The sequence below is a fragment of the Protopterus annectens genome, chromosome 9.part0 (assembly GCF_019279795.1).
Source record: "Protopterus annectens isolate FY-2018-M chromosome 9.part0, PAN1.0, whole genome shotgun sequence".
Lineage (NCBI taxonomy): Eukaryota > Metazoa > Chordata > Ceratodontiformes > Protopteridae > Protopterus > Protopterus annectens.
In genome coordinates this window covers 1,732,970,772-1,732,986,849 of record NC_056743.1, presented here as the reverse complement: position 1 = coordinate 1,732,986,849, position 16,078 = coordinate 1,732,970,772, and positions in this window count along the sequence as shown.

Sequence of the window (16,078 nt, the reverse complement as noted above, 5' to 3'; positions counted from 1 at the left end):
TATTAATAGTGATGACAACATTGTTAATATTTTAGGGAATCAGGATGCCCCTAGATTTTGTTTGGACATGAGTTTAGACAATTGTACTATACAGAATGTCATCACGGACAAATGGAAAGTTATTTCAGGGAATGTAGAGGTTGCAAAGGTATTGGGCTCTGGTCCTAGTTTTGTATATAAAAAGAACAATTGTATCAAACCAATGCTGGAAAAAAATAAACATTTGGTTAACAACATTTCACAAAAAATGTGTAAGTGTTTGGATTGTAATGTTTGTATGTTCATTCATGAAGGCCCTTTTGTCTTTATTAAACACCTAGAAAACATTATTTCAGTTCCTGGAAGATGTGATTGTGGCACCGCAGGTGTAGTGCATATTGCATTGTGTTCTGCGTGTCCTGCATATTATGTGGGGTTGACAAGAAGAAGCCTAAGAAAAAGAATTAGTGAACATCAGTATGCTATAAAAAGTAAAAATGACAATAACGCATTGTACAAACAAACAATTGTTTGTGCAAATAGAGGTAGTGGGTCAGGATCCCTGGGGTGGCAGCTATAAGAATTTTGTAGATAAAAGGGAAGCAGAATGGCAATTTCAGTCAGCCTCATACATTTCTCCAGGCTTAAACAACACTGTCAACTTAAGTGTTTTTTAAAAGACAAGAGACCTACTATTAGGAGGTAAAGTTACCATATATTTAAACATTAGTACATCATACAAACATGTTTATGTGAGCTGCTTTTCACGTTTTACTAAGATATAATGTTTTTATTATGTGTGTTTTAATTTATAAATAGTGTTAAATGTATTACCACTGGATATGCTGTTGTTAGTTAATTAAGTTATGCCCCGGGATTCATGAAGCTCGGCGCAAGGACGGCGGTAGGCTTGCGCCGACAGTGCGGTGTGAACATGGCGCAGTAGCGCCAAATGCATATTAATGAAGGCACGCTGCCGCCACAGCCACGTGCACAGGAAAGGAGCGTGAGTGCATAGGGCATGTCAAAGTGCCGCACGGAGGCATGGAAATGGCAGCAGCCGACATGCAACCTAAAATGCTTGCATATAACAAGTTGCAAGATAGTAATCACATATGTCAGTGTCCCTGGATACTGAAACATATGCAAAGCATGCAAGAAAGTTCCTGCGAACACAAAGTGAAGAAGCAAACACAAATGCATGACAGGGAATAACGGATCCCTATCCCGTGAACAAATGACATGGAAGACCGTGTGGCCGTAGTCCAACGCCGTTTAGATAGCTATACCAAGTGGAAATGAAATGCATCATATGTTAGCGAGCCACCAGTAGGTATGTCCAGCCCAATGGTGAGGGTCACCAGCTGACCCATAATGTGAGGGAGGGTACACAGCTGGGCAGATGTGTCCATAACAAAATACATGATAAATGTAGATATCTAGCAACCTTATGTCCGAATCATATCCCACAAGGCATGTAGTAGTCACATACAAAAGGTATGTCCGTATTTCACATACCAAATGTAATAGGAAATAAAATAAGCATGTAAATGAAACAGAAGGAGCATATAAACAGCTACAACAATAAGGAAACATGTAGGCCGAAAGGAACAGTATTATCCGTACCGTCGACTGTGGGGACGTGTTGTCTAGTACAGTCAGATATGTGTATGGAATATATCTCATCCTGGACATAGGAAAAGGTGACAGCCTACCAATGAGTAGAACAGGCTGCCAAAATCCGGAAATCAGAGGTACAAGCCGAACTTGTCAGGATGTGTCACAGTTGAACGGGTAGTACCCGGGTATACCAACCATGTAATGAAAGTTAAGTATGGGCGTCTACCTATGTGCATGAGGCATAGCATGTGGAAAGCAAACATGGCAGGGTAGTCCACGCAACCATAAAGGTACCTGACACATGTAGGGTATTCAATGTGTTACTCTGGCCGTGTCATGGGCCAACAACCAAAGCAGTGATTAATGGGGTGTGAGGTATCTGTGTGTGTGGGGGGATGGGTAATGGTACAATCCTCCAAGGCAATACTGTGTCGTATGCAGAATAGGTGAACTGGAGGTGTATAAGGGAGCAGCAGGTGAAGCTGAAAGAAACACAAACACATGTATAAACAGCTGCTATACAACCAAACAGGCCATGCTGTAGAACACAATCCCACAAACATATGAATATTGAAATGTGCGATACAAATCAATAGACATATCACTGGCACATACCCACAGATTGGTCCTGATGGAACTGGCCATAACAAATGCAACACACCTGGATGCATAATGGACTACCCAGCATCCCTTGCACATCACACAACCCGCTCCCATACCTGAACGTCCACCAAATCCAGCCATACTTGGCCTAATGGTTTGGTGCAGCCACAGCTACACAAAGTGACCACTACGCATATGTGGTAGGTAGTGTCACCCTAGGCAGTTGCAGGATTGCACACTATGTATCCCTTGCATGTAAAACCCCCAGCACATTTTCGTAAAGCCAAAAAGATGTTCGTTATCTTGCTTGTTTGGATTGGTCAAATTTTTGGATATCCCTCATGGGATACGTAAGCTATGTAAACATTAGAATGGAAGACACGAAGTCCAGTCAAGTAAATATCTGGACACAAGTTGGAATGTGCATTAAAGGTGCACGACACTGTCCAGCCCTAAGTGGTCATGCATAACCTACCACCCAGGATAAAACACCTGCCCGTGACGCACGTGTCCCGACACGAATAAGCGGGAGAATATATTGCACACATTCGCATAGTGGCACATGGTATAAGGGTGATGAAGGCACTGACGTAAACAGGGTACCCCTGATCTACTGTGTGAGGGACAATTAATGTGTGTGTAGGTGTGACCTGACCAACAATGGTACAATGCCAAATGTCTTGTGACAGTAGGGAATAACTATGCACCATACTGCATGTAACAGTTTCCTAAATTGGTCACGTCAGGGTAGAATAAAATGTAAGTCATACAGGAAACAGGCAAACAACAAAAGTGCCAAAGGTATAAGGCTTACAGCTTGGAAACAAATGACTGTTCTAAACCTGCAGTGACCATGGCTATGTGTTGGCCCAAAAATCTGGTGTCTGCAGTAGGATTGTCATCTGTCCTGCTTTGCGAGGGATAGTTCATCATTGTACAGTTGTGTCCTGACAAAAGACATATCAAATGGCAAATGTCCTGGGATTGTAGGACATAATTATGTCCCATATGTAATGTAAAAGTAGCAGAAAATAATTATTGCAGTATCTACAATACCAAAATGTTACAAAAAACAGAATAAGCAAATAAACCGCTACAACAATAGGCTTTTATGTTGGCAAATAAGTAAAGTTCTATCCATTGTACTGACCGTGGGTATGTGACGGCATTTAGAACCAGGTGTGTTCCGAAAATGTCCCATCTTGGCCATGTGAAAAGGTGCCAGCCGTAGTCACCGGAATACAGCACAACCCATACATATGACAATGTTAAAGATACCAATGGTCAGAGCATTCGCACAATAACTGGCCAGACCCTTAAAAACTCACAAAGCCAGTGCCCTTTGGGAGAAAGGTGTTGAATGAGAATGACTGCTCACAGCAATGAAGAGTACTATACGCATTTAACTGCAGACAATTAGTAGTATTACGAATCTGTTAACATGTTCCAAGTTAATAGTACTAATATGGTAGAAGTGTCCGTGATTGTCCCTGAGTTGTCATAGCCTTGTCCCTGTCACTCTAGACACGAGTCCCCGACTATCAGAGAGGTCCATACACAGAAGTACACCAACCAACTGTCCCAGCTGTTGACTAGACTATTGCATACCTGTAGTGATTTCATAACAGATGTCCAGAATAATATTCATTGTATGTATAAATGAATGAAATAGTCAAATGGGAAGAGAAACCACCCCCCCAACCTGCATTATGTAGTGGAACCACTCCCCACTCTAAATTATGTAGTGCTGACCCAATAATGTGGTCAGAGGTGCCCAAACACCTGTGTCTGTAAACACAGGTAGACTGTGAAACTCTGGACTAACTCTGGCCATGTGCTACGTCTGATCTTTGAACAGCGCCAGGGCAGTACTAGTCACCAGTCAGCCGAGCCTAAACTCGGACCAGCACATGAAAACCCTGACAATCCAATACGAGTATGTGCAAGGACTATAAGTATAGGGGTTATGAATATCCTTGGAGTGAGTAGATTTGCAGCACGGGTCTAGAGCAGTAGGAAACAGGGAATGTCCAAATTGTAGTACTGCAGTTTTCCCAGCAGGAGAATGGATGCCTGCTGTGTATAGGAAGCGGTGAGGTGTATGTCAGAGTAGCTATGAACCATGGCTATACGTATAAATGAGCCAGAACACCAATAGTGTAGTGGTTACAGCATCCACCCAACGTAAAGGCATACCCGGTGCAAGTACGACTATAGCAGATATTAATTGTGTAATAAAAGCCTCTGTGCTGTAAAGCCAACAGTTATACATGTAAAGGTGACCCGTTCGCATGGGTCCATTAACTGGATTCCATCAAAGTGGTACTGTCTTAAGGAATAAGGCACATGTAACCCTAAAGACGTGCCTGTAAACATATGTAACTCAGAATAAGTAGATGCAAGTGGGCCTGCGCAGGTGTATGCAGCTATTAGCATAGCAAATGTATGTTGTCTTCTACAGCTGTACCTTTCATATATATATATATATATATATATATATATATATATATATATATATAAATATAGTTATATAGATGTGTGTATAGAGAAATATCCACAGACATAACAGAAATATGCAATTATATAGCTACATATCTATCTATATATACACACACACACACACACACATATATATATATATATATATATATATATATATATATATATATATATGTCTATATATATATATATATATATATATATATATATATATTTATATATATATATATATATATATATATATATATATATATATATATATATATATATATATATATATATATCTGCTAGGAACACTGAAAGATGAAACAAACCCAAGGGTTGTGAAGGGAATCCAGAGCAAGTTAGGAATTATGAAGTGCTCAGTGCTCACAGCATATGTCACATAAAGCTGCACAAGGGTAGGTAGAACACCGCTCTCCACACCAGTGGCAGGGCTATACCAGTGGCCATAACATCGTTGAAGTGCTACGTCAACATTGTAAACAGACAGGACATGTTGCGACCACCTACACTTGTAACACGCAAATTGTTCGTAATGCATAACACCAGGAAAGGCACGTATGTGCAAATATTAATGGATGGTGAGCCTGTGAATACACGAGGTGGTACACAATGTGTGTAGGGCCCTAACGCTCATGAGAGGGCAATGTGTAAAGGTGTGTCATGGCTGCGATATCAGGTGTATAATGTCTGTTATGCAGGGAAACTCAACACGGGTGTGCAGGAGAAACCATGGATATGCGAGTATGGACACAAGAATGATAGGGTATGTTGCGCCGGGTGCAATGGAGCAGCCCGTGGAGGTCAGCTAGTAGGGTTACCACCATTTCAAATGCTCAAAGTGGGGCATTTTCTGTAGAAATGTCAGATTTTCAGGACAAAACATACCCATGACCAGTATAAATGATAGAATGTCACCTTTCTGCCAAAATAAAAGCTTATTCGTGTAGCATTTTAGTTGCTTATGCTATTTCATATCACATGTAGGTGTTTCAGAGAAAAAATAACTGTTTTATGAAACTATGAAAGAAAACGTAGGAAATATTTTCGTACAATAATCTCAGGACACCTGCCATTTTGTCAGTTTTTCGCAGGACACAACTGCCCAAAGTGGGGCTGTCCCTCACACAGTGGGACAGGTGGTAATCCTAGCTAGTACGTAGTTGCGATTCCCAGATAGAGCGTCATTTGCGTGGAGACATGCGTAAGTGGGCATATCGTTGTCGGACGTTGTGCTTCAGGTCTGGCAGCATGGCACGTAAAGCCTATAAGCCACTCATGAGCGGTACGGAGTTCTGCTGTGACAACCTCAAACCGGGAAAAGCAGAAAGACACAACTACATGAAGACAACAATTTGTCGACGTACAGTCACAGTAACACAAACACACATCCTTTCAACAGTAATAATACGAATGTGTACAGAAACAAACACAGTAGCAGAAATAATAGGCTGCACATACAAGGAATAGGTCGAATGACACTATCAGAACCCAGCTAGCAGTGGCACCCCAGACATGAAAAACCTGCGACATTTGTTCACTGCACAACATGCAATATACTGAGCACAAGTTCACCGGATTGAAGTGCTGGTGTCAGAATGACTAAGGCAATAGTATGCTGTTGAAGCTGGGATTAAACCAATACGCATGTGTAAGTGTCCATGTCCGGGAAATGTATAGGTTAACGGACACACATATGTATATATAGATAAAAACGTATATATGCAAATAGCTATAATAATTGACATACACATATATATACATATGGACATATATATAAATATATATATATATATATATATATATATATATATATATATATATATACATATATATATATATATATATATATATATATATATATATATATATATATATATAAGGATATACTACGGATATAGATAGATAGATAGATATATATACACAAACAACAGGTAGTGATATATACACATACACACAAAACAAACTATATGTCAGTGTAGATATACACATTCACATAAATAGGTTACTTCACAGCAATTAGGGGTAACATATTTACAGCCCAGGCATTTGTGACTGGGAGGTCCAATAAAGAAATGTTGTACCCCCCACATCGCCCAGCTAGGCCAGACAGACATACAGATAGGCAATACAGATCAATACACTGCCGCTGTCCAAAACACCGGTAGGAAAGGACCAGTGGAAGAGTTCTGCAAGGTCTACACTTTAAACATGGATAACGGTGTCCCTTGCAGGACCCCAAAAATTCAGGGTACGTGTGAACCTGTAGTCATCAATGCGAGCAGGATGTAGGTGTACATGGAACAGTAGGTTGTGCAAGTGTGATAATACATGGGTTGACAAAACGTACGACATGTGTCCCGAGATGGGGAGAGTGGGCAATGTGTAGGGGTGTGCTCATACCCCAGCTGCGCTCGCAGTAAGTATTTGTCACGACTGCTGTAGATGGGTGCCAGGTAGGTGGACCATGGGTATGCATTAATGGGCTTAAGTGTGCAGGTGCTGGTTGGCAGAGATGTAGTAGGCCTGCCCAGTGGAAGTCATTAATATTCCTATGTGGGCATAGCATACGCCTACACCTCCCAAACCTGAAGAGCACATCTACCGGATAGTTTGTAAACCATCGGGGAATACATAGAGACCTACACAGTGCCGTGTACCCGAGTAGCATGAACGTCCATAGTTATGTATCAGAATGTAACAAAGTCCAAAGAAACACTGCCAGAACTGCCGATATTAGGTGAACAGGTGGCAGAATACAGGTAATGACAGATGACAACATGTATGAGTCATAAGCAGCATGTACCTCGACAAACGTGAATGAATACATATGTTCTGTGACTGTGAATGTGTCTGGTTAATAGAACCAATCGTCTAAATGTGTCCCGCAGGGTGTTATGCATTGTTCCTGATACGGTGTTCAGTCACACCCATTGGTATGTGAGTTCTGCTACTGACGGAAAGTGCATAAGTTGCTGACCACTTCAGGTAGATGATAGCATAATAGAAGAGGGTAAACACCCATACACCTGCAAGGGACACACCCATCTGGGCAGTTTTGTCTTGCAAAATGACAGTTATGGCACATGGCCTGTGCATACCTCTCAACTGACCCCGATTTTCATGGACGTCCCTGATTTCGACCCAAATTTCAACTCTGTCCCTCTTAATTCCTCCTAAAACTAGTGACGTTTGGAGGAAAGGAGGTGAATTACACTTAATGAATAATGACAATAATTAAGAGTTACAAACTCCTTTTACTTCAGAAAATGTGTATTAATTCATATGCTCTGAGTCTGTCAATGTATCAGGTTAATAGCACTAATATTTTAAAGTTGTCCCTGATTGTCCCTGTTTTTTCCTGACTTGTCCCTGATTCTGTTGAAATTTGTCCCCAATTGGTTGAGAGATCTGGGCCTGTGAGTTCGGGAATGGAGGCTATATAGTGTGTAGTGGTGTCAGACATCAATTTGTTGTATCAGTAACAGCTACATGTAATAGGAAACAGTATTATCAATTATAATGCTACATGAATAACCTTAATGTATGCAAACCGTGGAGGTCGTCCGTGTACTACTAGCTGTGGCTCAGACCTCTCAACCAATTGGAGACAAACTGCAACAGAATCACGGATAAGTCAAGAAAACACAAGGACAATCAGGGACACATTTAAAATATTAGAGCTATTAACTGGACACATTGACAGAATCAGAGCATATGAATTAATACACATTTTCTGAAGTAAAAGAAGTTTGTAACTCTTACTTATTGTCATTATTCATTAAGTGTAATTCACCACCTTTCCTCCAAACATCACTAGTTTTAGGAGGGATTAAGAGGGACAGAGTTAAAATATGATTCAAAATCAGGGACAGTTGAGAGGTATGCTGTGGGTATGTGTTGCCTCAACATATGTGATAGCTGTACATATAGGGTCAATAGGTCCGCCACGAGTCTGAACGGCCAAAGTGGAACCTGGTCTGTAGAACTGTCAGATGTACTAGGGCTGAACATACATACAGCCATGCATAGTACAGAAATATACATACTGGAGCAAATCAAAGCATAGTCTAGCAGCAGTATAGTTGCTTATACTACTACATATAACATATCGACGTGTCAGGTATACAAGACCTGTAACAAGCAACCAGCACAGACACCTACAACATGAGAAGGTCCCCTAATCAGGACAGTTGCAATGGCTAGAGTATTGTCCATACAACTCAATTGTCGCTGAATGTCAGGTACGTCCCTGCGTTCGACTGAAAGTTTACCTGTGTCCCTCTTAATCCCTCTAAAATGTAGTGGCTGTTGAAGGAAAGGTGGTGAATTACACTCATTGACTAATGACAATAAGTAGGAGTTATAAAGAACTGTTACGTCACAATATGTGTATTATGTCATATGCTCTGATTCTGTCAATGTGTCAAGTTAATAGCACTACAATTGTAAATGTGTCCCTGCTTTTCATGACCTGTCCCTGAGTCTGCAGAAATGTGTCCCCGATTGGTGGAGAGGTCTGGTATTGTCACATGTGATGTGTGATGGACTGTCCCATGCAAAGTGGGAAAGGTGTCACTTCTACAGTCTCCCATCGTGCAATCTGAAAGGTGGTCAACGTGCAGTTGGTATGCGGTAGGATGGCTCGGCAGACCACTGCGTTAACAAACTCAAGTCACATGTCAGCATTGCAGAGTATTGGTTCCCATGTATCAGGCAGATGGGAGCAGATCATATGAGGAACACGCATATAATATGATTACGTCATTGGACAGGCCACCGAGTCCGTACAGTCGAACGGCTGCTGTCGCAAAATGGTTACACATACCTGATACTGTAGTTATGTAGTCCAATGTAATACGCATCACAAGGGATCGCACACACCCAGCATGAGTGAAAAATGTAAGCGGACATGTCGGAGAGCGAGCGGTTGTAAGTGTGTCTACCAGTATGCCAGTAGTGCCCTGTCAAAGAAATGTGGAGTGTAAACATGTATAAGGTGCTGTGACCAGAGGTCAGCAGTGCTTAACACTGTTCAAACCCATGCACAACAGCTCCCACCTGCTGGACTGTGCCTTACCCGGTTTGTATCCAAAGGCATCGGCATGTCCGCAAACAAAGAACCGCCCTATACACGTGATTGTAGATGTACCCTGCGCACATAGCTCATGTGACTGAACAATAGACCATGGCATATGTACAGACAATAGACCGCAAACACCATACAGCACAGACATCCAACAGTATAGCAATGTACTGGCAGATATGTCCAGACCACTGGTGTATGCATGCATGGCCGCCCTGTGTATCAGTGTGTGAGCATGCCCAGTAAGACTGTTGCGCATGTTGTAGACTGACAATACCATCCTGTGTGTGAGTATGCAAAGTATGGTCAACTGTATTGCATGTGTCACATGTCCAGATAGTTAGTACTGTGTTGCTGACCCCTCCGTTCTACACAGACAGGTGACATGCTGTGTCTGCAGGGTAGCTAAAGGTCATGTGGCATTGACAGTTGCTACATGTCTGTATAGTGTGGGGGGACATGCAACCACAGTCCTACACAGCACCGTGAGTGGTGCACATCACACTCACATGTGTAGGTGTGACAGGGGGCACAGCCAACAGTTGTACACATCTGCTGCTACTGTACAGGTCTGCCAGGTACTTCATGTCAGTGTGTGGACCTACCTAAATTGCTGGTTGGAGGGATACCAGGGTACGTCAGTTCCCAGCATTTATTACCAGCACAATGGTGTTGGATGTCCTATTATACATCCTACATCACACAGTCTGGCCTGCTGTCGTCTGTGTGTGTCATACGGGGTTGAGGTCTGTCAGTGGGCATATCCATAGGCCATCGTATATCATTTGTCTGTATTGGTCCACATCTGTCCAGCTGCATGGGACGTGTGTGGGCTGTACGGACACACATGATGGTCAGCCCATAATCTTCAGTGGGTAGGACACCCTGTGTACAACAGGCTACCATTGTGAACACTGTATGTGCTACAGAGGTCATGGTGCCACTATGGATGTGTACTGTTTGCTGCCCTAACATTTGGCCACCACAGTCACTTGTATGCTCACATACATACCACAGCAATGGGTAAGTACACATTGTAGTACAACCGCCACTTGTTAGGTCAATAGACATACCCTGGTTGTGTTACGGATGCACACAGTGCACCTCTGTTACATGGCCGAGCACAGGTACTGTCATGTCTGGCATCCATTGTACTGTGTGCAGGTCAGAGTGGGGAAATCCGTGGGTAACTACTGTGTCAGTGCATATGCCATGTGTTGAGTCTTTGCCAAGGGCAGGTCATACTGTGCACGGGCTGTCGCCGACTGTGCCCTAAACAGGTAGTTCCTTCACCAAGTCATACTGTGCCTGTACAGGCCTTGTCAGTGGTGTTGGGCTGTGCGGCCTTGCCCCATGCCGGTTGTGCTGCAACTGTTACTGCAGGCTAACATTGTGTAGCATAGCAAATAACATAACATATATGCATGTAACTTGTAAATACTGCACAGCCCCTACAGATGTGTCTGGATACCAGAACTGTGAACCGACCATCCCAAACACATGCACATGTATATGTCTTGCCTGTGCATCCGCCTCAGTATGGTGTGAGTGTTGAGGTGTGTGTGCATTGCTGATGGGTGTTATAAGCCACTACACCAGTGTTTACCTAGCATCCCCAACTGGGAGACTGTAGGGGATGTCCACATAGGCACTGGTGTGCTACCACTGTGTCAGACGCCATATATCGGACACATCACAGCTTCCAGGGCAGACAGCACACACATTCAATGTCATGCCCTGGCCATCGCATAGGGCCTAGCTGTTGGAGGGTATGCCCCTGCACTGACTCTAGGCCCTACCCTGCTCCCCAAGTGTTGCTACATGTGTAGGCTATAGCACCCAGTACCCCAGGGTACTCATCCATGTGGTGGAACAGATTCATATTGCTGGTCCACTAATCACGTATGTGGAGGACCTGTACATGCTCACTAGCAAGTGTTGACATGGCTTCTGTGAAGTGGTGCAACACTCTGGATGCAGATGCCTGTGAGATACCCATGATATCCCCAGTTGTGCTGTGTGAGGTACCTGTGGCTAGTACACCTAGGACAACACATCCCATGGTATCCACTGTGATGCGTTCCCCTCAGCCTGTGTGATGTGTTAGGCACAGGTCAACAAGCTGCTGTAGGAGGTCTCTCTCCACCCCATAGTGCTCTAACATCCCCAGCCCATGTAGACCCTGGTAAGTCACCCTCGGTCAATAAAGTCGTATGTCACCCCAATAAGGGTTGTTCGGCAGCATACACATCCACACTGCCCCAGCCCCCTGCACATGTTGGTGTATGTTGCCTGCCGCAGCCCATGTCATTTGGTTGGACTGTGTCGTGAAATGTCCCTGCAGGTATACACCGGTGGTGCAGAGTGTAGATGACATATGTGTGTGTATGCTGCTTGCTCACATTAGTGTAATGTTCATGTGCAGTCTGGACACCCTGACTACCCCACCACTGCTGCCATCCCTCCCAACATCACCAGGCAGGTATATACACACCCCTTGCTGAGGTTTGCTAGGGCAGGAGCACTCCCGAGGCACAGTTCTGCAATGTACGTACAGTATGCCTGACCCCTCTCCCATGCTATCAACTATATGCGAGACCTGCACCTGGCTGACTACACACATACACTCCAGGGACCAGCAGCACACCCTGGAGATAAATGTGATACACCATAGTCAACCTCATCTGCATAGTATAGTCTTCTAATGAATAGTTATATGACCCATACCGAACCTCCAACATATTAACCACTGCTCAGTGTCGCTCAGATCCATACACAACTGGGAACAGGTGCCCTACCATCACCATATTTGATGTCCCATGGTCTTCCCAGAAACAAAATTACTGGTGTCTACACGACAACAACCCGTGGCCCTGAGCACCACAGACGATGTGCATTAAAACCACGCCATGGCAGATATACATAGATCCCAGGTTATCACGTACAGATCATCTGGCACAAATAATCAATAGTGCTGAATTCCCCAGACATATGTTCACATCTATGTCCACCTCTACATCTACATATATCACATATATTATTTGTAGACATATATACATGACCATATATATTTGTATATATACATACACTCATATACATGTACACATATGTAGATATGGTATTTATGTCACAACAGCGAACCACATGACAGCAATGCATTAGACAGAAATGGAAAGGTAACCACATGTGCCACCTGCATCATGTAGTGTTGTTAATATCAAGGCACATGTGTTATGTTGCGTCACACAGGTCAGACCATAGCAAGGGTAAGAGTAGGGCTGCTGACAGTTACTCACCAGACCTATTGGCGACTGTATGTGTTGACATCCCAGTGTTTTGGCAGAATATGAGGGCTGTGGACATTAAATAGGTCAGCAACAAAACAAACTGGACACATCCTGCAGCTAGCCACCCACAGATACCAACACATACAGTATAACTGCCAAACACACACCTGTCATGCCCTAGAATCGAGCATCTACCTGTCTAGTCTACCACACTACAGCATTATGTAGTAACAGAATGCGCTACCAAGATTACTGAACGCAGCAGTCCCAGAGGCATACTTCTAGGTGGGTGACATCATCCGCAAAGGCAAAGACGCCGATAGGGAATGTATGTGCTGTGAGCTGTCTAAAAGCATTACTCTGTCCCCAGGAAGCTGGGAACACACACACAGGCACACACCTGCCAGGGTTGGGAGTCGAACATACACCTAACTACCTTATCACACTACAGCAATACGCAGTTACAGAATGTGCTACTGAGAATACTGAACACAGCACTCCCAGAGGCATACTTCTAGGTGGGTGACATCATCCACAAAGGCAAAGACGTCGATAGGGAATGTATGTGCTTTGAGACATCTAAAAGCATTACTCTGTCCCTAGGAAGCTGGAAACACACACACACACACACACACACACACACACACACACACACACACGGTTGGGAGTCGAACATACACCTAACTACCGTATCACACTACAGCATTACGCAGTTACAGAACGCGCTACCGAGATTACTGAACACAGCACTCCCAGAGGCATACTTCCAGGTGGGTGACATCATCCGCAAAAGCAAAGACGCTGATAGGGAATGTATGTGCTGTGAGCTGTCTAAAAGCATTACTCTGTCCCTAGGCAGCTGGAAACACACACACACACACACACACACTTGGCAGGGCTGGGAGTCGAGCATACACCTAATTACCGTATCACACTACAGCATTACACAGTTACAAAACGCACTACCGAGATTACTGAACACAGCACTCCCAGAGGCATACTTCTAGGTGGGTGACATCATCTGCAAAGGCAAAGACGCTGATAGGGAATGTATGTGCTCTGAGCTGTCTAAAAGCATTACTCTGTCCCTAGGTAGCTGGAAACACACACACACACACAGGCACACACTTGGCAGGACTGGGAGTCAAACATACACCAAACTACTGTATCACACTACAGCATTACGCAGTTACAGAACACGCTACAGAGATTACTGAACACAGCACTCCCAGAGGCATACTTCTAGGTGGGTGACATCATCCATAAAGGCAAAGATGCCAATAGGGAATGTATGTGCTGTGAGCTGTCTAAAAGCATTAATCTGTCCCTAGGCAGCTGGAAACACACACACACACACTTGACAGGGCTAGGAGTCGAACATACACCTAATTACTGTTTCACACTACAGCATTACTCAGTTACAGAACGTGCTACTGAGATTACTGAACACAGCACTAACAGAGGCATACTTCTAGGTGGATGACATCATCCGCAAAGGCAAAGACGCCGATAGGGAATGTATGTGGTGTGAGGCGTCTAAAAGCATTACTGTGACCCCAGGCAGCTGGAAACACACACACACACAGGTACACACTTAGCAGGGCTGGGAGTCGAACCTACACCTAACTACCTTATCACACTATAGCATTACGCAGTTACAGAATGTGCTACCGAGATTACTGAACACAGCACTAACAGAGGCATACTTCTAGGTAGGTGACATTATCCGCAAAGGCAAGGATGCTGATAGGGAATGTATAGAGAGTGAGCAGTCTGAAAGCATATTACTGTCCCAAGGTAGACATAGACAAACACATGGCAGTGGTGTGATTGGGGCAACTAAATATCTACAGAGCACTACAACAACACTACATAGATACGTGACATGCCACTGACAGTACACCCTTCAAGACAGTCAACCAGTGTGTTCAATGTAGGCATCCATCATGACGTGGACAATGGACATCTGTTGCCTGGATGACCACCATCGCTATACAGGATGTCAATGGCCATGCCCATACACAGAGGCACATCACCGACACAAGGTGTCACTGGGAATGCCCACACGCTTAGTATCACACGTCCGTTTGGAATGTACTGTGTGTCCATCTACACAATGGCATACTGGGCATGCTCACACACTTAGCAGTTGCAAAGGGCCGTCTGGAATGCACATGGATTCTAAACATGGAAGGGCACAGTTTGGAATGCACTGTGTGTCCATATACACAAAGGCGTACTGGGCATGCTCACACATTTAGCGGTTGCAAAGGGCTGTCAGCAGTTGCAAATGGCCATCTTGCATGCACACGGATTCTAAACATGGAAGGGCGCAGTTTGGAATGTACTGTGTGTCCATCTACACAACGGCGTACTGGGCATGCTCACACACTTATCGGTTGCAAAGGGCTGTCTTGCATGTACACACTCAGGAGCCATCACAGATGTCTCAGGTGCAGATCACAGAGGTACAGACTGCAGTCTACATTGCAGCCCTCAGACATCACCATGTCGCAGGACCAGCAATACACTGCCATACATTACCACAACACTGTGTGGCTCATGACCAGTGGACTGTACATAGGTCTACAGCAACTGTGCAGACTACACATGTACCAACAGGGTTCCATCATGTGTTATGGATTGCAATGATACCACTGTAATGACCAGGTTGGCTCTACACATTCCAGGGGCCCTGGGTCTTACACAGCTGTGACAGATGACTGTCACTGTACACCAAAGATCACACGTATTTGGATATGACATACATGTAATCGCAGTGGATATGTGCATGGACCACACACACAACACATATGTACATAGCATAGCTTTTGCTGTCCTACATGCAGACAAGTGGCTACAGCAATCACACACACGCAAATGGAAGGTGGGTCCATGGCTGTTGAATGCTAACAGTACATGAGGTAGCAATGTTGACCGAGGATGCATTCCATCTGTACTAGTTACCCATGACACCCATCATATCTTACAACAGTCCATA